This window comes from Manis javanica, chromosome 14 (assembly GCF_040802235.1).
Source record: "Manis javanica isolate MJ-LG chromosome 14, MJ_LKY, whole genome shotgun sequence".
In the NCBI taxonomy this organism is placed as follows: Eukaryota; Metazoa; Chordata; class Mammalia; order Pholidota; family Manidae; genus Manis; species Manis javanica.
The window spans coordinates 59566116-59593794 of NC_133169.1; positions in this window are offsets into that span (position 1 = coordinate 59566116).

Consider the following 27679-nt stretch of genomic DNA (forward strand, 5'->3'; position numbering starts at 1 on the left):
CTTCTTCAATATTTTTTCTAGGCATTCATTGGAATTCATTATAATGAAGTAAGTAAGTTCAACAAGATTAGTGTGATGGTTAATTTTATGAGCCACAAGGTGCCCAGATATTTGGTTATACGTTATTCTGGCTATGTCTGGGAGGTTGTTTCCAGATGAGAATAGCATTTGAATTGGTACACTGAGTAAAGAAAATCACCCCTCACCAATGTGGGTGGGCATCATCTAAGCCACTGAGGGCCCAGAAAGAAAACGGTGGAGGAAAGGAGAATTCACTCTCTGTCCGGCTTTCTGAGCTGAGACTTTGGTCTTTTCCTGTCCTCTGTCTGGACATGACACCATCAGCTCTCCCGGCCCTCAGCCTTCAGATTTGGACTGGAACCACACCACCTACACTCCTGGGTCCCCAGCTTGCAGATGGCAGATTGTGAAACTTCTCAGCCTTCATAACTACATAGACAATTCCTCATAATAAATATATTGGTTCTGTTTCTCTGGAGAACACTAATAGAATTGATGTATTTATTATGTATAACAGTTCTGATTTTAATTCATAGTTAACTGATAGTTTACATCCTTTTCAAAGACAACTTTATTGTGTTTTTTAATACAAAAAATACTGTGTAAAGAGACAAACTTGCCTAAATTTTAAGGCATAAGGACAAAAGTAAAAATTATTCATAACCCAAGATAGTCCAGATATGATGATTATTAGCAGATTGCTTTTAAACTTATATTTGTGCACATGCATTTTTAATGTAAGTAGAACTTCACCAAGATGCATTTGTTGTAAGTAGAGCTTTACCAAGCTGCTATTTTTGGAGATAATTATATATAGCTTTTATTGTTTAAGTATTTTATTTATTTAAGTATTAATGTATATATACATACATAAATCAAAAAGGTACACAATTTAAAGTAAATATACCTATGTAGTCAGCACCCATTTCAAGAAGACATGCAAATTCTGTGCTGTAGAAACAGCTGACTTCCCTCTCCACACTCCCCAAAACAGTTTTGCTTTCCATTTGCACAACAATGCAATATTCCTGATCTATTAAGGTGGCTGTTCTTGTTTCTCTTTGGAGCCAGTTATAACATCTGTCTGGTTCCCTCATTAATAAATAAAATTAAATTTTTAACACATGTTCATTTTTGTGCCTGTGTAACAATCAAGATTTTATCTTTTTTCTGAAAATCCTCTTTTCATAGAATTTTATAATTTTCTTCAATAACAAATAACCTAAGCAATGCCACGCAATGCCCAAAATTCCCATTTTTTTTAATTCTAAAGATAAAGTAACTGCCTGAAGGGGGTTGGAGGGGCAGAGGAGATCTGTTTAACCTTGCTAGCTTAAATATTTTTCCTATTTCATGGTCTATCATGGTTGATTGGATGATAGAAATCAATTGGAATATCTTCCACCTATTACCTGCAGAATTCAAACCAGTTGCACACTGAATCATTCACTTCAGACATTTCACACATTTTTCTTATTTGATGCACATTCCACTTCACATCATCATATATTGATTACTCCCTGTGTCAGGTATTCAGTCTTGAATTCTCTCATTCAGTTCTCATTTTTATGAATGGGATTTACTTGTTCTTCTTCTTGGTTTCCCTCTGATGGAGACATATTCCAGTCTTTCTAAGTCAGTTCATGATGTACTTCTTGTATTTAGTTCTCCTTTATATGTGCCCCAGCACAGAGCTTGGTACACAGTAACCATTCAACACGTATTTACAAATGGATAAATAAATAAATGTCAACATCACTACCAGTCTGTTTTTCTGAAACAGAAATGATTACATGTGGTCATGTAAAGATTTCTAGAATGTAGCATTGAGTTCTTCAGGGGTTCCTAAAATGAATTTGTGAATGTTCAGTTAATGTCACAAGCATATGTAAAAATAAGTCAAAATATTGTTAATAGTGAAAGAAAAGCCTAACCATAATCATATTTAATTCAATATTTAAGAATTTTAAAACCAAGGAAATACTTATATTATGAAACTCTAATAGAAATATGGACATAGGGTCAGCTTTTTTCTTCTCCCAAGTTGATTGGTTTAAGAAAATTAAAAATCAAGGTGAGCTAAAAGTCTTACCCTTCACTTACATGAGAGTTTCCTGAAACCAGACCTTCTATTTGCCTTATTCTGATGTGTATGTCTGTGTATACATACATCTTCTTAGAGCTCCTATCTCTATGTGCCATTCCCATCAGGCAAGCCTTCAACACGTGACCACACCTTCTTTCCCTATTGTTTTCTCCTGTGTTGAGAAAACAATCTTTGGTCTGTTGAGATAAAGTAAGTAAGAAATTTAAAAACTGGTATATAAATATTAATACATATTCATATAAAGGGCCAGATAGTCATTGGCATAATATAAGTGCCCAAACACATATGAACTGATCATCAAATAGTGCATCCTTGAAGTGATAAAACTGAGGTGTATACAGTGCACAAATCTGTGTACAGCTTGATGAATTTTGACATGTGTATGCACTCATGTAAACCTCACCCAGATAAAGATACCAAATATTCTAACTAAATTTTTCCCCTTCACATATTTCACCATCCCCTACTCCCCTCCCCTTTGGCAACCACCAGTTTGTTCTCTGTGTTTATATTTCAGTATTGCTTCTTTTTTTGTAGACTCCTCATAAAAGTGAAATCATATGGTATTTGTCTTTGACTTGTTTCACTTAGCGTAATACCCTTTCTAGGTTCATCCATGTTCTCACAAATGGCAAGATTTTGTTCTTTTTTATTGCTGAGTAATATTCCATTATATACATGTACCATATCTTTCTTATCCATTCATCTAATATTTAGGTTGTTTCCATATCTTGGCTATTGTAAATAATGCTGTGATAAACACAGGAGCGCATATGTATTTTTACACTAGTGATTTTTATTTTCTTCAGGTTAATTCCCAGAAGTGGAATTGCTGGGTTGTATGATATTTCTATTTTAAAATTTTTGAGAAACCTCCATACTGCATTCCATAGTGACTGCACCCATTTGCAGTCCTACCATCAGTGCATGAGGGCTCCCTTTTCTCTACATCCTCACCAACACTTGTTATTTCTTGTCTTGTTGATATTAGCCATTCTGACTTGTGTGAGGTAATATCTTATTATGGTTTGCATTTGCGTATTTGCCTGATAATTAGTGATCTGGAGCATCTTTTCATGTGTCTGTTGACCATCTATACGTCTTCTCCACTGTCCATTGAAGTAATTCCTTTTTTAAGTAAACTTTTATCATTGCAAATTTCAAAAATAGAAGGAATAGTACAGTAAACCCCTATGTTCCCAGCACCCAGGTCCAGCAATTACTCTAGATTTTGTCACACTTTATCCAACCTTTTGTTTTCTTGTGCTGAATATTTGACAGCAAAGCTGGAATCAGTATTTGTCTAAATAATTATTTAGACCTATTTTTATGCTTTCTGAATGCCTCTTCTAAGAAAGTACCCATGTATTTTGATGTGTCCACTTACTTTCAATCTCCAGCAGCCAATGTCGAATGTCTGCTGTGTAGAAAGGTTCCCTATACTTGAACTTCTTCTGAATTCAGCTCTTAAAAGTGTCAAAGCAGTTCTGGGAACATCAGGACATTTTTCTACATTTCTTTACCTCCTTGTGTATGTGGCTTCCCCATGGCAGAGATGCAAAAAGTAACCCAGCCAAGTTGTATAGATAATAATATGCCACCATATTAGTACTTTGTTTCTGTTTAAGAGCATTTGCCTTCTACCACTTTCTTCCAAAGCAATATTGTGTTGTTTTAATATTGTTAAATTAGAATAGTAAAAGATATTGCTAATTATTTTGTTTGCATATCATTATAACTATGCCCTGTGCCTATAGAAAATGAGCTAACAAATAGTTGGAAACCACAAATGTAACCACAGTTTGGAATAAGATAATCCCCAGGTCCTTCTAACTGCCTGGGCTTGGGTCCAAGATTCACATCACTGTCTCCTGGAGTTTGCTCCATTTTGAGAGGCATGCTTGCTGGTCCTGCTGCTCCTGAGATCTGTCGGCTTCTCTAGTCTGACCTCTTTATTTGTGGGTTTACTCAGGGATTTAAATTTGCCCTGAGCCAAAACTTAATACAGACTTTTAACCTGAGGAACATAAGCATGCCTTTGCAAGTGTCTGAAAGTCATGTGTTTTTTCTCCTTTTTTTACAGTAAGTTCATTAAAAATATATGCACATGACAACTTAGTCATTTCAGAGCTATGTCAAAAAATTGGAGAATCTGTTCCAGAGCTGAGTGATTTAACCTGCATAAGTAATAGAATTTAAGAAAGCCTTTTCTTTAGAGAGGAAACTACAACTCATAAGACCAGGAAATTGGAGAATTTTAAAAATAAAAAATAAATTTTAAAAAAGAAAATGAACCATTGACTTCTTATAACTTGAAAATGGGCTCTTATCTAGTATTTCGCTATGTCTGTTTACTGTAAGAACACTTTGAAATTTGGTGTAATGACATTAAATAACCACAATTGAGACAAACATTCTATAAGGGACTATTATGGGTTGCCTCTAATGGGGTAATAGATGTCATTTTAAAAATGCAACTATACTGTCTGGATGAAAGACGGTGACTCCTAACACATTGGTTACAGACTATTGAGTATTACAGCCGTCTTTCCTCCTGACTTGCTGCTATCATTTTATGGAATACATCCAGTGTTGGATTGGCATGGAATTCTTATGGGATCAAGAAGGCTACCATTCAGAAAACTCTTATGCTCACTATGCATCAGGTAATAAGTCTACACAACTAAAACTATATTTGCCTTCAGTGTGGGGCAGAAAAAAGTACCCTTACAAAGCATATTTCTGAAATCTAGTTGATGTCTCTGAATTCAAGAACATGCTTGATTTCTCTAAATCCCAATGTTCTTTTCTGTAATATGGGGCTTCTAATACTTCACAGAGTGATTATTAAAGGCACAACTGTAAAAAACATTCAAGATGCAGCTACCCCATGGTTTATTTCCTGCCTCCTAGAAATAGGATTCATTAGCACTGAATTAAGGTGTTCTTTTGCTCCCTGCACTGTTCTGGGCCCTATAGAAGTGACCTAAGTTCCATAGTGCAGTCCCCTACATGTAATTACACTGAACCTACATGTTATTGTGGGATGAGCCAATTTTGTCATTTAGCAACACTGCTCACCCCAGTCCTGGGCTAAGGTTCGGCTCCTCATCTATCCAGTCCTTTCATATTTCGTAGAGTAGTTTTGTAACTTTCTATATAGATGTGGCACATATTTCTTAGAAAGGTGATTCACAGAAGATTTACAGCTTTTAATTTATTATCAACAGAGTTTTTCTTTTTTGCCACTATATTCTCTAACCACATAATGCTTGTATACTGGAATTATCTAGATACTTGGCTATTTGCCTATATTGGAGCACTTCCCTAAGTCTTAAAATTATGAAGGTTTTTCAGTGAATATTTTGACATTTCTAGGTAATAATCCTCTTTTGTGGTATTTACATGTATCTTTATTTCATATCTTATTATATAGTCAGAACTTCCAGAAATAAGAGGGAATACTGACAATGACCAGCCTTGTTGTCCTCCAGGTTAAAGAGATGCCTCAAGTGTTTACTATTCTGCTAGCTGTTGTTCAGGAATAGATTCTCACATTAAAGACCAATTCTACTATGCTGTTATGTAGATTTGTGCCCAGATAGTACCACAAAATAAAATGAGATATTGCTGAACCTCAGAATGCAGGCCCCTAAGTACATGCTCCCCTGAAAGAAAAGTGGCTTTCCTATCTTCCCATAAAAAGCCATCCCATTTCCTGACAAAAGTGAGAATTTTCAATCTTTTTAGAGGAAACTCTAATCTCTACTTCCACTGAGAGGATCAAATTGGTCCCCCTAGTCCCACATTCTCATGCTTTACTGTCTTCTGTGCTTGATCACACCAGACATGCCAGCCTGTCCGCACAGGACTCCGCAAAGCCCATTGGGATCCTTCTCTGTCTCTCCTGTGGGTCTTTGCTGGAGTGCTGAGCCTCATGCCCATCTCCCAACAACAACCAGTCACATCTGGGTCCAGTTTAAATACATATTTGTAAAAGAAAATGTTCTCTAGCTCTGAAGGTATACCTGCTTGGTGATACTAAAAATAACAACATTTCAAGGTCCATCTCTGCTTTCAGATTGATGGTGATGCCAGTATTTGTTCAAGAACAGTGGGGGAATATACATCTACAACATGCCTTAGAGCTACTGGCTACTACCCCCTCTTCCAGCTACATGTCCTTCTCTTGGCAAATGTCACCTTCTAACATAACACATAAATTATCTCATTAGTAGCATCACCTTTTCCCCATCTAAAATGTGATTTCCCCTAGGACAGCAATCTTGTTCAGTAGTAGATCCCAAGAATTTAGACCAGTGCTCGACATAAAATAGTCACCAATACATATTTTTTAAATCAAGGAGTGAAAAAAATGGATTTTGATACTCTTGCTAAAACAGAGAAAAACTATTATAAAAGTAAATGAATGTTTTCATCTTTAGAAGCAGATAATTAAGGGCAATTTTCAATTCTCCATCTCCAACTTTAAAAGATAAAATTTTATCTCTTCAGGTACCTGTTGTAGTTGTTTTTTTAAGAAATATTGTAGGGTTTTTGTTTTAAACCAGAAATACACAATAAGGAAAATCATGTTTACCAAAAAAAAAAAAATTTGAGTAAAAAGAATCATCAATATGACGATAAGATTATTCCAGAGGCAGAAACCACTCCTCATTGGCCCAGAGTGATGCCAGAAATGTAATGAATGCTTCATAAGTGCTTCCTGAATACAGGAGGAAGCAACCAAATGAATGAATTAATACACAGATGAGTGACATTCCAATGATATAAAAATGTCATGTGTGAGAATGTTCATGGAAATCCTGGATAACCAATTCCTTCCTGCAAGGAAGAAACCCTTTTAAAGATGGTTTAAGATTGGAGGTCATGAGAGGACTTTGGATAATGAAATCATTCTAGGAAATTCAAATCACCCTGGAGATAATACTAATCATACACTGAGCCTACATCCTAACGATGCCTAATGAGAGAAAGAAGCAGAATTGAACCAATAGTTTCACATCCATCAAACATGCCAGCCATCCCTACATTGCCTAATTTGCCTTCTCCATCTCCCACCTTGTCAATCTTAAATTTGAGTAGGGGGTGTGTATGAAAAATAAACAAGTACTAAAAATCTTACAGAGGTATTCATTTATATTCAAGAGCCTCTGTTCTTCCAGGCAAAGAATCCCATCTCTTTTGCTCAGTGCTCATCACTGCCTCCCTTACAGTAAGGAGCCAAGTGAAGGCTACTTTGTGATTGTGATTTAGAATTCTTGGCATTTACTACCCAGCTAATTGTAGCTTCCAATTAGTCTTTCCTGATAAGGAGAGGCAGCATTTCCTCACTGATGTGATCTTGTGCTCTGCACAAATTGGTGTGCAGAAACGGATTATAGCTTTGCATCATTGCAGCCTTTTATTAAACTAAGTCTGAAATTCAGAATCGAATTTTCAGCCCTGGTTTTCTTACTATTGCTTCAACCTTAATTTTGCAACTTATCTGAAATCTGTGCTTGTAGGGAAGGAGCCTGCTTCTTGGGTGGTGTGCCCTCCCTGGTTCATTTTCCTGGGACTACCCCAGGGGCTTTGGTATTTATCAGGAATGCACTTTTTATCAGGTGGTGTCTTTGTGTCCTATTTGCACACATGTGGATTCCATACCATTTTATAGCTCTTTCAAAACCCAATGTCAGGAGTATTAAGGGAAGAATCTTTATTGAAGGATTATTAGCTTCGTGAGAGGTTTCCTCTTGTGTTCTGTGAAGAAAGCAGTGGCTCTTGCAATATGGTTGCCACAAGAGAAGCATCAGCATCGCTTGGGAACTTGTTTGAAAAATGCAGATTCTCAGGCCACACACCAGGCCTCCTGAATCAGAAACGTGAAAAGTGGACCCAGCAGTCAGAAGCCCTGAAATGGCCCTCCACATGATTCTCATGCAAGGTCAAGTTCGGAAACCAAAGGTTCAGAGAGGCCACTGAGGAGATGCCAAAGCCCAATCACCCTCAAACTTCAGGGCATCCGAATTTGCAAACTTTGAGAAACAGTGCAGAAAATCAAATCATTTGCTTTTTAGCAATCTGTTGACACATTACTCCTGTGTGTACTTGATATACCAAACAAACAAAAAGCCTAACAGGATCTTTTAACTCAGTAGAAGTGCATGGTCTCAGAAATTTTTAATTGACAGAACTAAATGGAAAACACCAAGAGTCTCAAGAGGGCAGGGGGAGACTGACTTCTGCTGCTGTAACTCTGAAGGAATTCTTGGGTAAATGAGGTCATTGGAAAATGGACTATAAGTTTGTACAGGACAAACTTATTTTGCATAGGGTACCTACTTTAACTTTTGCCAGGCAGTTTGTATTGGAGAGATACATCTATCCCCTAAGAAGAACAAACAGCATAGTAAAGGACTACGGAGAATAAAGTGTCAGACAGAGATTGAAAAGATGACCCTCTTTGCCTTTCTGTCACAAACTTGCCTGGCGAACACATTTCTCACCTTCCCCGGAAATGGTTTCTTCTCTGTGAAGTTCATTTCACAAATATGCATTGATTCAAATTCAAGGGCAACACGCCATGCTTCATGCTGTTGAAGAGACAAAGATGAATTAGACATCCTTCCAGAAGAAGGACATGCATGCAAACAGTGAAAGAATATTGTAGAAAGTGAGAATGCTGCTGAGAAAAGCAGATTAAATCCTATGTAGTGATGGTTCCTGTCACTACATCTTAATGATTCTTCCATCACCTGGGCCCCGGGCTTGATAATTTAGAGTCATCTTCTCCTTCCTCCTCTATTTCCACTAGCTCCTCAAAGTTCTTTTGATTTTCCCTCTGAAATTTCTCTCAGCACCGCTTCTGCGCCTCCACAGCCCCGTGTCCCCCTCAGGCCTTGGCACTGTTCCCCATGATTTCTGCAGTAGCCTCACACCCCTGTGACTGCCTGCCGTCTCCTTCCTTTCCAGACATCCCACAGCCCTTAGCAGATCGGTCTCCCTGAAATGCTTTTATCCGCCCGTCCCACCTCTGCCCCTCTGTAGCAGTTCTGGCCTATGCTGTGCTACCTGGCATCCTGGCATCCTCAGGAAATGCCTCCCTCTCCCAGCCACCGCGACCTGCCCTTCTCCGCAGTGCTGGACCTGACTCCCTCCCGTTCCGGCCTCATCAAAACGGTGACCCTCTGCCAGCATTCCGCAGTCTCTGGGAGGATCCCGCCCTCCCTTCCACCCGTCCACATTTGGTCTATTGTTCCAGACCATCGTGCAAGGGTTTTCTCAGTTTTCCAATCACAGTGTTTTCTCCTGCTCTGAATTTCTACCACCTACATCAAGCTCCTCACGGAGCCCTTTCTCCTCACTGTTTTTAGAGCGTACCGACATCTTGCCTTTGAGGGGAGGAATTCTGCCTCTCCCTTTAGAATTCCCTCCTTCCTGCTGTGCTCATCGTCCCACTGTCAGTCACACACGCTCTCTGTTCCTGTTCACACAGCCGGCCCAGGGAACGCAGCAGATACTTAGCAAGTGTTTGGTGGGGAGTGAAAGAAGGTGGTGGACATCTGTGGCTTGCTTTCTGCCAGGCTGGCATGCATGCAGCCAGATGACTTCTATCTTCTCTCTCCTCACAGTTCTGGCACTGCTGAGAAGTGAGGCCCAGACTGACTGACTAGAACTCTGGATCTCTGGTCCACCGTGATCACTCATGGATGATGAAGTGGCTCACATCAGGCCAAGGAGAACCAATGAGACTCAAGTCAAAGCCTTTGTCACAACAGAAGGATTAAAAAAACTCTCCTACCTACTGTTCTTAAAGATAATCATGTATCTAGAAACACTGGTGGATGTCTTACCAGAGAAAGCTCACCTCGGAAACCTGTCAACCCAGAGGAAAGAAGTATGGAGAGGTGGAAAAAGATTCCTAACACTGCTAACCACCTGAATTCAACTGCTGGAAGCCAGAGCTCTCAACTTTTCATAAGCCAGTAAAAGTCTTGTTTTCTTCCTTAAGCTGCTTTAATTTGGTTTCCATTTTGTGTTGTCAATACAGACTATCCAATCTGAATAAAAATAATAAAAGCTGACACAAATTGACAATTTACTGTATACTGTGCTAAGTACTTATAGTAAAAAAATGCATTTAATCTTTTGATAAAAGACCCTTTCTAAATAACTGTGGTGAGTCAATAATAGTGGGTGATTTTTTTCTGGTTGAAATAAGATATTGATGGCAGACTTTATATACCAGACAATATTACTGATCTCTCATGATAGATTCTATAATCCTAAAATGTGGGAAAGTGTCAGAGAAAATGACATAAACTACATCTGTAGTGACTGAGCTATAAGTGTATTATAGCACTTGGCATCTGCCCATCACTGCAACTTTACTCCATATAATAAGGCTATTTACTTTGGAAACGAGTTGTGTGAATATGCCTTATAGGATATATGAATATCTCAATAGTGCAGTTTTCCAAATTTAATTAGCTCATGAAGCACATGAAGGTTAATATATATATCGTTCTTTTTCAAAATGTCAAAAATAGTCTACAAAAAATAAAATGACAAAAGTTGTTATAACATTTATTTTTCAGAATAGTGTTGAAGTGAAAAAAGGGTTTGGGTGTGAATATGATTTAGGATCTTCTGATATAAAAGCCAGCAGCAAGCATCTTTATAAGAGATTGACAGCTGAAACTAGTATCCACACACACACACACACACACACACACACACACACACATTTATAAGATCAATAAGGGCCGTTTGGTTAACAGGAAGGCTTGAGTTCCTGCTCCGTTTACTGATGTAATTACTTTTAGACTTGGGTTCTGTTTGTAGTCTTTTAAAATGTGATTACTTTATACATGTGGATGTGTAATATTAATGGGAAGCCACACTAAAAATGGGAACAAATAAGGGCTGTGGCTTGGATTTTAAGTTCATAAAATAAGATATTTTTGCAGGAAAAGAAGAGTCTTGGTAAAACGGTTGTAGCCCATGTTCAGTGAACTGCCAGAGTGACGGTTTTCAGCTCTTTTCAACAGAATGGCTCGCTCACTGGAAAAAAAAAATCTCTGTTTGTCTTATTAAAACCATTTTGTTTGGCACTGAAAGTTTGTTGTCACAAACACCATTAGCTTTTAAACTCAGTTCCCTCGTCTGTATTCAAGAAAAAAAAAATGTATCTGCTTTGTTGGCAAACGTTTCTGATTAAGGAGGTTTACACCTGGGTACCCCCAAACCACCATGGTGGAAGAAGTCTTCTGCCTCACGGGCACATACCCCAACCAGCCTTGCAAAAAGAACAAGAAAATAGAAAGAAAAGAAAAACTAAAGAAAGGAGAGAAGAAAAGGAGGGGGAGGAAGTAGAGAGAGAGGGAACAGAGAGCATCTTGTCCTGAGAAGACAGGGAAGGAACTGGTGCGCATCCTTTCCAGGGGCTAGTAGTGCAGTTCCGTGCCCCTGGCCCTCTGTATTTCTTCCTTTATCATTGGTATCCAGGTAGAGGCGACACTTTTATTCAGAATAATCCCAGAGACCTCTGAAAGACCAGGCCATAATGTCGTTTATGTTAACAAGCCTGAGGTCCAACATAAATTTAAATTCCTTCCCCTTTAAAAAAGAAAGAAAACCTTGTGATTGTGATATAAAGTTCTAATAGGAAATCTGAAAAACATCTGATCCCCAAATCCTTTCAAAAGGGCCAGGGTACATTCTTCAGTGTAGACAGTCTGGGGAGAGACAATGGAATCTTTTCTGAATCGTGCTCATGCCCTGGCTGTGAAATGTAATTTTAGAGCAAGCCACAAAGAAATAATCAGCACCCTATTTGCAGTAAGGATTAGTGACTCTGAAATTTCTCAAAGACTCAAAATGCAAAATGACATCAGCCTGCGTGCAGTTCCAGACATAGCAGATCGCTCAGCAGTTGTTGAAGCAGCAGAATTAGGATTCGCTAGCTGAGCACATGGAGGAAGCCAAAAGGGGAGTTGTCATTTTGTTAGAGCCAGGAAAATAATGGCAGAAGAAAACCACAGCCACAGGTCAGAGAGCAGAAGCTAAGAGAGGCAGGCACATGAGAGCCAGCTCCTATATCTGCCCTGAAAAAGGTTTGCCTCTGAAATGTGAATGTACAGAATCAGGCAAGTGTTTGAGGCACAAGAATAGAGAAATATCTTATTTAATGATCCCCTTGCTGAAAAGGTGGGTGCTTTTCCCGATACTGATCATAAGAATGGAAACAAAGGTGTTGTGCTTGCACTCGACCTGGGAGAAAAAAAATGTTTTAATCTCTGAGCCCAGATAGCATTTACAAATATTTATTTATATTGCATCATCTCTCTGGAATTCTCACTGTACTAGAATAGAATAAATGTTAGAATGCTAGGCATAAGCAGCGTATGAAATGTGCAGTTTATAGCAGCAGCAAATTTGCAGAATCCGGCTATGGCAGTGACTAAGATTTTCATTTACTTTCCAAGTTAAAAAAAAAAAAAGAATTGAAAATCTCAGAGGATCTAGTTGGCAGTCATAGAACTTGCCAAACAGATTCATTTAAATTTACTGAGAGTGTTTTACACTGTGCTAGAAAAGTGTGGGGACTACAAGGAAATCAAAGAGCTTGATGTTTCTGGGATCCAAGATACACGCAGAAGGTCAACAATTAAGCAGTCATTCAAAACCACAAGCCAGGTGATGTCACAGAGCTAAAATTGGTGCCAACTACCAGCAAGTCACTGCCTCTGAGCTCCTGTCACTTTGCAGTCACCATACTGGGTCCCCACCTATTTGGACAAATGACCTTTCATCAGCCATGGAACTTCCCTGATTCTCTAGTTTTTGCATCTCAAAAATGGGCACTGGACTTGAGACCCCCCTCCTATAAAAATATCTGTGGATCCTCGATGATTTCCAAAATCCTGCATAGGTGCTTTGATCCACAATCAGCCTTTTTTTTTCTCTCCAAATAGGAAACCAACTAAAGCCAAAATGTTAACAGTCTAAGGAAAAGCCAAGGGTGGTAGAAGTGAAGGAGCAAAATGCACCTTCTTTAACATAATACTGATTTATGTCAGATCACCCAGTATTCCTAGTTTTACAAGTGAAAATTATAATGTATAGAATCAGAAGACTACCCTTGCCTGTAACCTCAGAATCTCTAGAAGTCATTAAGTGATTCATAACTGAACAGGAAGGAACAATAAAAAATATATAATTCCTGACTAACTGAAATAGAAATTACATACATTCTTTCAAATGAAGAAAACATAATATGAAACACTGAAAATTCCATTGCTGGTTTAACATGATCTCTACTCTGCTATACCCCTATGATTTTAAACAGTTATGAATTATTATTATCAATGGCAACTTAAATATATCTCACATGATACTCTGTCATTCAGTAATAAAAACTAGAGCACTTTTATTAAATAGTTGTAATTCTGTTAGGCTAGTTTTGGGGGGGTTTATTTCAGGATTGATTCTATGGCATGTAAAATTTTAGCCAATATCTTCAAATCATCATATTGACTTTGCTAGCATAATATTCTTTCTTACACTAATTGCTTCCTTTTTTTCTTTCACTTTAATAGCTTTGATAATGTTGCTGTATCAATTTTCTTTTTCCTCACTTGTGCCTAATATAATAATAATAATACAGCAATGTGAAATGCTATAGGAGGTGATATTCACATTTATTTATATCGCACCATCTCTCTTGAACTGTTGTTGTGCTAGACTAAATGGTAGAATGCTAGGCATAACCAGCCCATGGAATGTGTGCAAAGAGTTTTTTGTGAGCTGCTACTAAAAGAGTAACTTACGGTACAGAAAATTAAGAGGACTTAACAAAGTGAGTCAATCTTGTTTTCTAGGCCATTGCTCTAAATAGAGTAATTTGCTGACTTTAGGACTGACATAGCAAACTATTATACTCTGAATATCATACTTGAACTTTCCAAATACCAACTATTTGGCAAATTTGCAGAGGAGTCACATGACTTTAAGACACAACTGTCTTTTCATACCAGTCATTCACTTCTTAGTACAAATTTGCTTTTTTATTATTGGAGCATTTTTAGTTCTAGCCCTTCCATCACTGTGTATTTAATATCCCTGATATACACATTCGCATTTTTATGTGATATAGAAGAATTAGAATATGTATATAACTGAAATAATTTAGCACAACTTTCACTTTAAAAGTGCACAGCAAGAAAGGGAGGAAGGGAGAAAAGAAAGAGTTCATAACCAGGTAAAAGAAATGAAGATAGCTTCCTCACTTTAAAACTAGAGGTAACAGGGTCTTAATGTATTGGATCAGGTTAGAACGTTTTACAATACCTGCCAATTATATCTTCTTATGCATCTTCTGTGTCTTTATAATCTACCTGTGGGCATTTCTGGAGTAATTTTAAGTAGCATATGTGAAGTATGTCTTTGCAAATTCATGGGTGCTATTTGTTGGAGTCACTAAATTGTCTCCATGAGATTTCTAACAACTGTGACCTCAAAAATGGAGTACAAAAATCTCAGTTGCTAGAATTCGGAAATATATAGGTGAAACTCAAATATTCAGAATCAGTAGGGTTAGATATACATTTGGCTTGTAGGACTGTGATGGTTAATTTTGTGTCACCTTGACAGAGCCACAGGATGCCCAGTTATCTGTTTAAATATTTCTGGACATTTCAGATGAAATTAGCATTTGAATTGGTGATATGAGGAAAGCAGGTGGTCCTCTCCACTGAGAGTGGACATCATCTAACTCACTGAGAACAAAAAGGCAGAGGAAAAGTAAATTCTCACTGCCTGGTGGGACTTTGATCTTCTCCTACCATTCATGCTCCTGCTTGTCAGGCTTTTAGACCAGGACTAGGAACTATACGACTGGCTGTCCAGCTCTCAGCCTTTTGAACAACACCACCAGCTTCCCTGGATATCCAGATGGCAGATGGCAGAGTGCAGGACTTCTCAGCCTTCCTAATTGTGTGAGCCAATTATATATATATGCATATGTATGTATCCTGACCAACAAAAGAAGAAAGAGGAATCTAGAAAATTCAAAGTGATGTCATAGAGCTCTACAATATGCCTAGAAGATAAAATAGTTAGGTCTTATATGGTAGAAAGCTATTTTGCTCCCTAATAGCCAGGAGCTTCCCAGCATGCATGTAGTTTGCACTTTCAATAAGATCCCTGTTGAGAATCCAATGAATATTGTGCTTGTCACTCATGATAACAAGAAGAAAGGCCTACTGGTTGCCCTCAGGGAACCTGCTCTCAGGTTCTAAGATGACCCTCTCTGCCTTACTTGGAGGTACTAGAGGAAAGAGTCATTCATTTTGGGCATTCAAGAAGGAATAATCAAGTTCCTAATAGAGTTAAGGCTCTGTGCTACATGCTGAGAGTAATAAACAAGGCAGACGTGGCTTTTCTCTAACAGAGCTTTGGCTAATGGATATAGACAAGCCAGGACTTCATCCCTGTTGTCATATGTGTTAAAAGGGAAGGGAAGGGAAAGGACAGGTGTGAGAGAGGAAGTATGGAAAGATAGCACTTTGGGAGGAAAGGAATACTGAGCTATGTAAAAGACAAGTTGAAAGTCACTAGGAAGAGCAGAAGGGTTTGGGAGAGAACATTCAAGCCAGGCTGAAATGCATTTGAGAAGGCCCTGAGGCAAGAACTGGCTGAGTTTGAGGAAGAGGGGAGTTACATGAAACGAAGACAGGCAATAAGGCCACCCTACACAGGGTAAAGGCCACCCAGGCCATGGTAAAGATTTCTATCCTGATCCTAATGGCCTCAAAAGGGTCTGAAGTGGGAGTCTGATGGGACTGAAATTGCATTACTAAGAGACTTTCCTGCTTGCTCTGTGGAGAATGGATTAAAGGTCAGAGGTACAAAGCTATTATTGAGGTCCAGGAAATCGCAGTGTGATGGATGAAATGGCAAAAAACAGACAGATTCGAGAGATACCTGGGAGAGAAAATGGGCAGGAATGGTAAAGGATTGGACATGGGAGATAAGGAAAGGTCTGGTAACAAGGAGGACTTCCATGTCCCTGGCTTGTGCACAGAATGATTGGTAGAGTCCTTCACTAAAATGGAGAGAAATGGGAGAGAACCAAGATCAAGTCAGAGAGAGGGTGCTGTGGAGGTTGCCTCAGAAGTGTGAATCTGGGATGAATGTGCGTTCATGCCTTTTGAGGGAAGGTGAATTTCCAGTTGTTGTGAAATATCACAACACTGTTTTAAAATTTGTGTGCATTCAAGACTCTCTACCACATATTAAGGAGTTGAGGCAAATATAATCTAATTACTAGCATGGCAGTATTTGTCACGCAAATATTATATTATGTCATTTATTATAATACACACATTATTCACCTATGATAATACTGATTGCAGGAGTTTTGTGACATTTTAATAGGAAAACCTGTCTAAAAGGTCTGGTTCAGTATCTAGTCTATGTTAGAGGCTAAAAGGAAACAAAACAATGGCCCCTGCCCTCTAATGTGAGAACGTCCTTGCTCCAATACGGACACCCTCTCATCTGGCAAACCAAGATGTTGGTGAGACTCTCCTGCCCCACACCTGGGGGAGACTAGAAGAGAGGCACCATTCTAATGTGAGCCTAGTGTGTGTGTCCCACACAGGGAGGCCTCCCCACTTCCCTCTCCCACTGCTGGGCCTGTCCCTCTCCAAAGAACATGACACCCTTACCCCCAAGACAACTGCTGAGGCCAAGGAGTTCATACTTGTATTTCCTCTGTTTCCATTCATTCTCCATAAAAGCAAAAGGAAACACACTCCTTTTGTATACACAGAGGCATGCGAGTTTCCTTAGCTTCCATCTGTGTGGGTTGGAGGTGAGCTCCTGACAACAAAACTTCCCCTCCCAAAGCGTGCAGACCCTGAAATAATGCCCTGGCTTTGGGTGCCCCCACATGATCTTGCCTGAAACACTGGAGCACTTGTTTATACGGATGGAGTGTTAGTTTCAGCTTCCAATTCTAGAATTAAATGGCTTACGTTATGACAAAATGTTAGCAGAACATGTTTTCCAAAATAAATGTCATTAAATCTGCACTCCCGCCAACTGATTAGAGATTTGAACTCAGAAAATATGGCAAAAACAGCAGAGCTGAAAAAGGAAGGAAAACACACGCTCGCTTCATATGGTAAAAATGACTCTTTCCTTCCTCTCTGGAAAGCACGTGGACTTTGAGAGAGAGAAGAGACAATTCTGCTTGCCCTGGATGTAGGGAAATCGCAAAAGGCATCTACTTGTTCCCAGGTCGAATTGCATTCGACATTATTGAATTTACATTTTCATGACTTCAATTTATATTTTTAAATTAAGAGGGAGTCCCTTTAATTTTTTATTCATAATTTAAATATAAACCTGATCTGAAATCCTGAAGAAAACAGTTCTGGCAAGTAAGGGAGGCGACGTACCTGAGGGAAGTTGCACTAGACATTTTGAAAATCATTTAAGTGTTGTCTTCTGGAGCCCAGGGTCCCCACCTATCTTCAGACAGGTTATCTTTACAGTTCTGAAAGTTACTGAGCCACAAAGTGATCACTGAAGGACTTGTGTCACAGCAGTGGTCATGTGAGTTTGTCTTTGTGATGACATTTCTTGGAAAATCATCTCAGTTTGTATCTTGTACTTTTAGAAGAGAGAGAAAAAAAATTATACCTTATTTCTTCCCATTACCTCCATCTGGAATACAAGCAATGTCTGATCAGACATATGGCCTATAAACAGTAATTTAATTAAATGTGAACAAAGCCTTTTTATGTACCATATTTAAATTTTGAAATGTAGCCCAGTTTTCCTTCTATTTAAAATACATGAAATAACATGCAAAAAAAAAAAAAAGTTACCTAGTGAATGACAGATGTGGTGGTGATCGTGTAAAGCGCTCTCGCTGTGTGATACGACCCGGCTCCAACATAGGTGGGCTAGTTTGTGTATATGCCACCTTGGCACTCAGTAAAGTTGAGTACTTTTGTCCTGACCAACCTATCCTTTTGATAAAATTGCAAGCACAGCTTTGTTGTGATTTCATCCAGTTCTAGCATCTGAAATGGTTTGATTTAAACCACGCGAGGGCATTTTTCAATCCCCGCCACAAACTAACCAGGGAGTGGCTGTTTAAATGTGAATGCTCTCTTACAGGTTCCTGGGCAAACCAGGGAATGCATATAAGTTTGGACGAATGAATTTGTATGCACTGCCTGTATAGACTATGTGAAATTTATTTATAGCTAGTTATGGAATTCTTACAACAAAGCAGGAGAACTTGACTCAGGACTCACACTATTCATAGAATAATTACCAAAAATCCCCCATCAAGTTGGCCAAAAAGAGCAAAAATTAAAACAGACTATAAGAATCCTGAAATGCTTGTTTATTTTTCCAGACAGAAATCTCCAAATTCTAGAAAGGTCCTATTTATCTTATACTCAACAGAGCCAAATATCTAAGACAGATAAAATGATGTATGTAAAAAGATTATCCAGTAGCTTTTTATATTTTTTGGAAAACCTTAACATTTTAAACATTATTTACTGTCTCTTGTATTTTAATTGCCCAATCACACCTTTACTCAAGCATCACATGCCTTTTAATGAAGTGGATTCCTCACAACCATGTCCCTGACACTCCTACAATAAGTTCAGATACAAATCTGCCTGGAAATTTCTTTCAGTAATATAATTAGGTCAAAACTAAAGTGTAACAAGGCTTTCTTTCAAAATGGGAGCTCTCAGCCGGGAATTTCCTACTCCACCTAACAAAGGATCGTGTGTTATATATACATTTAAAACTCATGATGACTTTTTATTCTATTGTCTCTATCATTTCTTCAGCTTCCATCTTCTAGAGATAAAAAAAAAAAGACCAAAAACGTTCAAAACATGTTGTGCTGAGCAATTTTTTCCATTAACTTTTAAACCCATGCATATGGCAAGGGAAATAAAATCCGTGTGTTTCTGACTCATTTACGCTTAACTCACCAGAATGTTCTTTTTTAAAAAGAGAACTGACATCGAACAAGTCTTCTGAACCTTTTTCTTTTTTTTTAACACATTAGTCCCATCTTGCCGACTCACAGCTCCCAAGGTTCAAGGCTGATTCACAGTTTTGAACCCATATGCTGAGAATAAGCTTGAAAACTTCACAGAACAAGCATGTTTCGCTCTAAACCCTCTGAAAATAATTCCAGTTGAGCTTTGGGTGTGACGTTTTGTCACTTCTCCTTCGATCTTGAGTTAGAGGGGGAATGAATGAGGTAAGTGAGAAAAAAAAGAACTTAAAAAAGAAGAAAGATAAAAAATGGAAATGACTGATTCACTTGGGCTGCGGTGCATGGAAAGAATGCTGGACCCCAAGTTAAGGAGTGGTCCTACGGCTGCCCCGCCCAGCTCTGCCACAAGCTGGTATAGAGCTAGTAAAAATGTTACCCAACCAGTCTGGGCAACAAAATCCGCGTTTGTGAAAATGAGAGGGTTAGAATTTACAAAGTTGAATGCGATGTTTATTACGTTTCCTTCTGCCCCTGGCGCATCTCTTGTTATAAGAATTTGTCCCCGAACAATAAAGCAAGCCAAACGGGTCTAGGAGCTCGGTGATCATGAGAACTGTCCCCAACCGGTTCTTCTACCTCTAGTTCTGTCTCTGTCCAGCCCACTCCCCACACTACCCCGGAATATTTCCCTGACCTGCTTCAGACCCTCCAGCGTCATGTTCCTATTGATGCATTTCTATTTCATGTTCTTATTGATTCACTTCTGTTTCATGTTCTATTGATCCACTTCTCTGAATCTTGAATCTTCCCCTTCATTCTACAATCTGTTTTTGGATATGAATAGATTCCTTTCAGACTTGCCTGGGATTTGGCCCCAGAACACTCATTGTGGTTTGCAGTCTCTGAAACCCGTCTTGTCTTCGGTTACAAAAGGACAGGTTTCTACATTAAAGGGTTGTAAAAGTCTGTGTGCAAATATCATGAGAATTGGTTCATATTTAACTGAAGCTTTATTCATGTATCAAACTGGACAATCAAACATTAATCTGTGATAACTTTTACTCAGGTATTCTGGTTTAAAAACATATCCAAGCTAGGGGAAAAGAAAAATTATTTCTGTCCTATTACTGTGAACAGGAGCTTTCTAATTAATGTGTTTCACACATTTTACTTACAAGGAAAGAAGGTCACCGAGTAATCAAAAGATCTGAAGAATATCCTTTGGAATATCCATGGAAAAATTAGCCTCTTGGCTTCTACTCAATGTTTGGTACACATGGACCAGCATGAGGCTATTTCTGTTGACCTTGAAGTTCATTCACTGAAGGAACAGAGTCAATATGATACACATTGCAAGTCCCCTGACTAAACAAACTCACATTCTGGGGACTCAGTTTATGCTTGTGATGGTTTTTATGTTTTTTGGTCATTTCTCATGTTTATCACTTTAAAGGTTTTGTAACCATGTGTGTGGAAAGTAGTTTGCCAAGTTTCAAACTCCTTGGAATTTCCTTAATTCTCCATTCAGAATCAGACTTAAGCTCTTCCAGGTTCTGTTTACTGCTAGTTAATGACGACTTCCTTATCCAAGTGGAGAAAAGACTTTTGAACATATATTAAAATGTGTGTATGATTTCTGAGACATCAAATAGCTGGAATAACAAGTCAACATTTTGATGAGTTAAGTGTAAATTAACTAAAAACACATGAACTAAAATCTCCTTGAAGCACAGATGGTTTGAGAAACATAGAAGTGCTTGGAAAAAATATGGCTTTTATTTTCATGAACCCCCAAAGTTTGAAAAAGTGGTTGAAGATTAATTTCCATCTCTTTCCAACTGTTGCTTTAGATTTGTAATAGATTGTATCCTTTTCTTTTATTTTTAGCCTGGATCATCTAAAGAATGGAAGTTCTTTCTTCTTTCTACTTCTTTCTCCTCTTTCTTACTCAAGGATGGAACCCAAGAGAAAAACACCCATTTTTAAAGTCCAGAGAGCTCTAATCTGATAAATATCAAGATACTGGTCAGCCATATTTTCTAATGGATGAAACACGGAACGTGCAAATAAACCTATGGGAGGCCCTGCTTCAGTCCTGTTTCCTCTATTTTGGCAAAGCTATCTTTTTCTCCTATCAGAGTGCTAAGTTTTGACTTTCTGGTGCAGACCTAAGAATGTAGCATGGCCTGTCTTGAGCCTGCTTTGATTCCAAGCTCTAGGCTTCCTCCATTGGATAAGGTAAAAGGAAGGCCAGGGACGTAAGGTGAGCTTGGGGGTTGCTGATACCCAGTAAACAATAAAGTGATGTTTTCTTTAGCCCTCTTTGAACATAGCTCTCTTCTGGGGATCTTATGGGAATAAGGGATACTGAACCAAGGCAGATCTCTGGAAAAAAGAAGTCAGGATATTACTGAGTATCATCTAACACCACTCTGTTACTATTACTTCTGAAACTTTGAATATTGTACCAATATTGAATCATTAAACTTTATATGACAATAGAAAGGCATTTTCTATAAAACTTATTCATTCATTTTAAGTATTCTTTAATCACTTTTTTAAATTAGAAAACTAATACATAACTGTGTACCATGGTGCATACATTTTAAAGGAAAGCATAATCACAACACTAAATCATATCACTATTAATAGTCATATCACTATTGATAAAGCAATTTTAATAAGCAGATGTGTAAGCCTGTTTTCATGTATGTGTATATGAGTAGTATTTTTTAATTTTTCTTATTTTTATTGCAGTATCATTGATATACATTCTTGTATTGGATTCAAATTTACAACACAGTAGTTCAACAGTTACCCATATTATTAAATCCTCACCCCCTTTAGTGTGGTTACTGTCTGTCAACATGGAAAGACATCACTTTCAAAGTAACAGAATCATTAACTATATTCTCCATGCTATACTACTGATCCCATGACCAGCTTATATTATGATTAAGAATTATTGTGCCCCTTTATCCCCTTCATACCTATGCACTCCAACCTCTCCCCCATGGTAACGACCAGTCAGTTCTCAGTGTCTGTAAGTCTACTGCTCTTTTGTTCATTCAGTTTTCTTTTGTTTTTATATTCCACAAATAAGTGAAATCATATGGCATTTGTCTTTCTCCGCCTTGCTTATTTCACTGAGCATAAGACCTTCTAGACCCATCCATGTTGTTACAAATGGCAGAATTTCTTTTTTATGACTGAATAATATTCCATTGTATATATGTACCACATCTTCTTTATCCATTCATCTATTGATGGACACTTAGTTTGCTTCCATATTTTGGCTATTGTAAATAATGCAGTAATAAATGTAGGGGTGCATATATCTTTTTGAATCAGGGATTTTGTTTTCTTCAGGTAAATTCCTCGAAGTGGAATTACTGGATTGAATGGTATTTCTATTTTTAGTCTTTTGAGGAACCTCCATACTGCTTTCCACAGCAGTTGCACCAATTATATACAATTATATATAGCTATATATATATATATATATATATATATATATATATATATAGCTATAGCTCAAATGTATCTTTTTAAATAACAATTTAATTTTCTATATCATTGTTACCTGTGATCTATTCAATCATTATGTAACTGATAGACTTTTGGACTACATTATTTCCCAAAAAGAAATGTACAAATGTGTGTGAATATCCATTTCTCCATATTCTTTTCATTTTTGCATATATGATGAAAGAAAATAGCTACTCGTTTTTCTGAGCTATTTTCTTCCATTAATTTCAGGTTTATGTTGCTGAATTTTTATAAGAATTTGTTTCTGTATTTGAGATACTAATAATGATAATTTTATTAAAAGAACATTGCTGATGCAAAATTTAACACAATGAAAAAAAAAAGGAGTTTTAGGCCATGTGTTGACATGAGATGTCCACCACAAACTAAGTAATAAAGTCAAGATGAAGAACAAAATGAATAATATAAATTTTACTACATAAAACAAAACAAAATAAAAATATCTCTCTCAGATGAATTCTGAAACAGTGCTCACCAAAATGATAACAGTACAGCTTCTGGGTTACTCTCTTTGGAAGGAAAGACTGATATTTTACTTTAAAGACACATTTGTACTATATAAGTTTGTATGAATGTATATTGTTTTATACCTAAAAAGCTATATAGAAATTCTAGTTGAAGAAAAGGAGCTGAGTACAGTGTGGCTTATAGTGATAATATTTTTTTCTGTAGGCAGTAAAACCTCCATTTTATTACCTAGGCCAGTATTAAAATGTACTGGATTTGACCTCGTTTCCCACAATCTGTCAATTTCAGGCTGGTATTCTCCAGACAGGGTTAATGTCTGATCTAAATTCTTCTGATTACTTAGTCTTAACATAATCTAATTAAGAGCAACTAGCTTAAGTCACATTACCCAGGTAAAAGAATCAACATTGTAAATGTACTTCCAAGTGGAGAGATTGTACTGTTAAAACAGCATTTCAATTACCATGTCGCTATTCTCTTAAATGCCACTTTAGACATTGATATTTGTCAGAACACTCTGATGATTTTTGACATGAGCCATGCTCAGTATTTAGCAATGACATATATGTATGAGACTAATTTCCAAGTTAGTTCTGTAGTGTAATTTTATTCTTTAAGGATATTGCTACCATTTGTAATTTTTCTTTCTGGGTGAAGTATGACTTGTGCTAGCTAATTAGGTGTTTTAATCACATAAGTTCAAAATATCATGAACAAAAAAAAACAAACATTGTTTCTTAAATTAGTTGTTGAAATATTTAGTGACATTAGACTGGTAGATGAACATAAAACTGATCAATAAAATGAATAGAAATTCCAGAAATAAGTAAAACAGTTTATTATATATCTTATATATTTCTATATTTCATTATATAGTATATCATAAAATTCACATTTCGAGGAAGTGAGAAAAGAGATTACTCAATAATGGTGGTATTACAATTAGGTATTACATCTGAAAAAAAAAATTCCTACCTCACACATTAACACCGAGATAAATTCTATTTGGAACAATATTCCAACATAATAAAATGAAACTATAGAAGCACTAATAGCATAGGAGAGAATAGAGCAGGTTTTGCTAATATGCCACAAAACTCAGAAGCAAAAATAGAAAACTGATGAATTAGACAACATAAGAAATTTCTGCATGTCAAGACACACCATTCACAAGCAAAATTCAAATAAACAAATTTTAAAATATTGAAACAGCATATCCCAAAATTAAGGCCCAAAACTCTGAATGTATAAGGAGTGCCTAATCAGTAAGACCAATAAGTTGATATAAAAATGGAAAAGGTGTACAAACTAATGAAAATTAAACCAAGTTAAAAATTTACACAACACTCAACCTCACTCAGAAGAGAAATGCAAATTAAAACTTTGAGACACCATGTTAACTTCTGTCAAAGATCAAGTTCATACAATCTGTTGGTAAAGGCAAAGGAAACCAGACATTTATGTTGATAAGAGTGTTAGAGCAATTCTGTTGCAGAGGATTTGTCCATCTCTATCATAATAAAAAGTTATATTTCATCCATCAATTCTACTTCTCAGAATGTTTTCTACAGATTAACCTGCATGTGTTCAAAGTAAAACATATTGACGAGTATCGATTGTTTGCCGGAACAAAATACTGAAACAGCCAAACTGGGGGATCTGGTTAAGTAAATTATGTTACCTCCTTATATTTAAATACTATGTAACCATTGAGAAGAGTGAGCTAGTTCTCTGGGTACTGATTTGTACTGAAAAAGATACATTAGGTATTAAGTAAAAAATGGAAGATACAGAACAGTGTACATAGTATGCTACAAATTGTTTTAAAAAGAAAAAGTCTACATATACATACATGTGTAGGCAAAGAATACTTCTGGGAGTGTAGATATAAGGCACTGGAGACAGTAATTATCTCTGTGGAAACTGAGTGCCTAAGGAACATGGGTGGGGTAAAGACTTGTCTTTTACCATACTATACCTTTGCTACATTTTGAATTGCCTCCTTTCCCCAGGGAAGTATTCCAAGAAGGGTCCATGCTCCTGTTTAAAGTTACTCAGTTCCACTCCTACTTTCCAAGTTAGCAACTGTATACATTTTCTGTAAGATTTTCTAAGTACTAAAATATTTCCCCTATGTATTAAGAGCCAAGCCTGGGAAACTAAGATCATGAAGTTTTATTGTCAAACATATCAGAGAGATATGGGAGAATGAAGTAGGGGAAATTCCAGTAAGACACAAAGTAGAAGGAGAAAGACATTCTAGAGCATGGGGAAGAGCCAAAGAGAAGACAATAAAAAGCAGAGTGAGAGTTCAGAGGTGAGTGTCCTCTATGGTCCTGGGGCCAAAATCCCAAGAGAATGGATAGAAACCTTTAGGATGCAATTGGGAGAATCCCAGGGTAGATTTTCTTGGTTGATTGGTTGGTTGGTTGTTTTCAGATTTGGTTTGATTCTTTAGGCTTAGCATGAGAAAAGGTCATGCCTCTTAGAGACATTCTGTGTTCATCAATGTTCCTGAACAACAGGGATCTACCCATGTGAGCAGGTGGTATGAACGTGGCACCAGCCAGTATCCCCTGGCCTTTTCTTGGCATGTTCAGGATCCAGGTCTTACTAGAGGCTCTGATGGAGGACAGAAGAGTACAGAGTTAACTTGTGAACTGAAGAGGACTGAGGCTGTGCCAAGGAGGGTACAGGGTCTGTGACCAGACTCAGGGCAGGGACCATGCACTCAGTAGCAGGGCTCAGTGCCATGCCCAGCAGGGCTGGACAACCACAGGAAGCGCCAGCTCAGGACACGAGCACAAGGCTTGATCAGCCACTGCCACAGGGATCTGTGAAGACCCAAAAGACAGTTTGCAACACAGTTCTCCCTCTTGCTTTCATGAGAACACTTACAAAGCCCAGCTTTTAAGATTATTATTTTGCCGTATACCGAAAAGTATATGCTACTTGATACTTCACACCAAACTGTGACTTCTACGTTGCAAGTGGGATTTGTCCTCACCCTAAAGCAATGAATGGCTTGATATGATGGATGGAGAGTCACAAGACATAATTTGTGGGGACTGTAAAATACACTGGTTTAATCATTTCTCTTATATCAGTGTATTATTGGTTTATTTGTCTGTGAATCTCTTAGAGTCCTACTAGGTATCAGTAAGTATAAGTATATATTCTGACTGTGATATTGTAAAAATATTTTTTGTTAAGAGTTAATAAATACTGCATATTTGCAAATGAGAATTATATTTCCTCCTAAATATCTATTTGATAGGCAGAAGCTGTATCACAAACATCAGTACTTGCTTTCTATTGGAATACACTTCCCTCTGACTTTGAACATGTAGCCAAGACTCCAATAAAATCTCCATTTTTGGCTCCATCTGCCCTGAAAGTGCTTTGCTTTATCCAAAGCAAGAGCAAAGTGTATGTGTGTGTGTGTGTGTGTGTGTGTGTGTGTGTGTGTGTGTGTGTATGTGGGTGTAAAAGTTACATATCTAATAGGCACAAAAATGTCTTCAGGTGAAAACAAAAATCTCTGGCTGGAAAAAGTATATGCACCCCTGTGTTCATCGCCACATTATTTACAATAGCCAAGATATGGAAGCAACCAAAGTGTCCAACAATAGGTGAATGAATATGTGGTACACATACACAATGGAATATTATTCAGCCATAAAAAAGAAAGAAATTCTGACATTTGTGACAACATGGGTGGACCTAGACGGTGTTATGCTAGGGGAAATAAGCCAGGCAGAAAGCCAGATACCATATCTTTCACTTATATGTGGAATCTAAAAACAAAACAAAACAGAAGTAGACTCACAGACACGGAGACGTGACTGGTGGTGACCATGGGGGAGGGGTTGGAGTGGGTGGGTGAAACAGGTGAAGAGGATAAAGAGGCACAAAGTCTCAATCCTAATACAAATTGGTGTTGGGGATGAAAGTACAGCATAGGGAATAGAGTCAATAATTCTGTAACATCTTTCTGTGTTGACAGACAATATACTAGTTGGGGTGAGCACTTAATAATATATATAACTGTTGAATCACTGTGTTGTATACTTGAAACCATTATAATATTGTATATCAACTACACTTAAATAAAAAAAATTGTAAGTCTTCAGGTAAAGCAGCAATCAACTATTTATAGTGCTTTCAAGCATACTTTCAAATGTGCTATGAATATTCTTGGAAGCCTCCAAAGTATTTTTTGCCTATATATTCATCAAAGTGCTGGAAAGTTACACAAGAGCAATCAGATAAGGCAGTTAATATGGCTGGCACCAGTGTGACTACTTTACTCCTCCCTCTATGATTAATTACAACTAAATTGATGTTACCAGCAATGATTAATTTATAAGTTAGGTGCAGAGTAAATGAACTAAGCAAATTGGAATTGGCACTAGCAATTTCTTAAACCTCAGCAAAGAACCCAAATTATGCACAGACTAATTTATCCCCCCCAGATGGTTGGA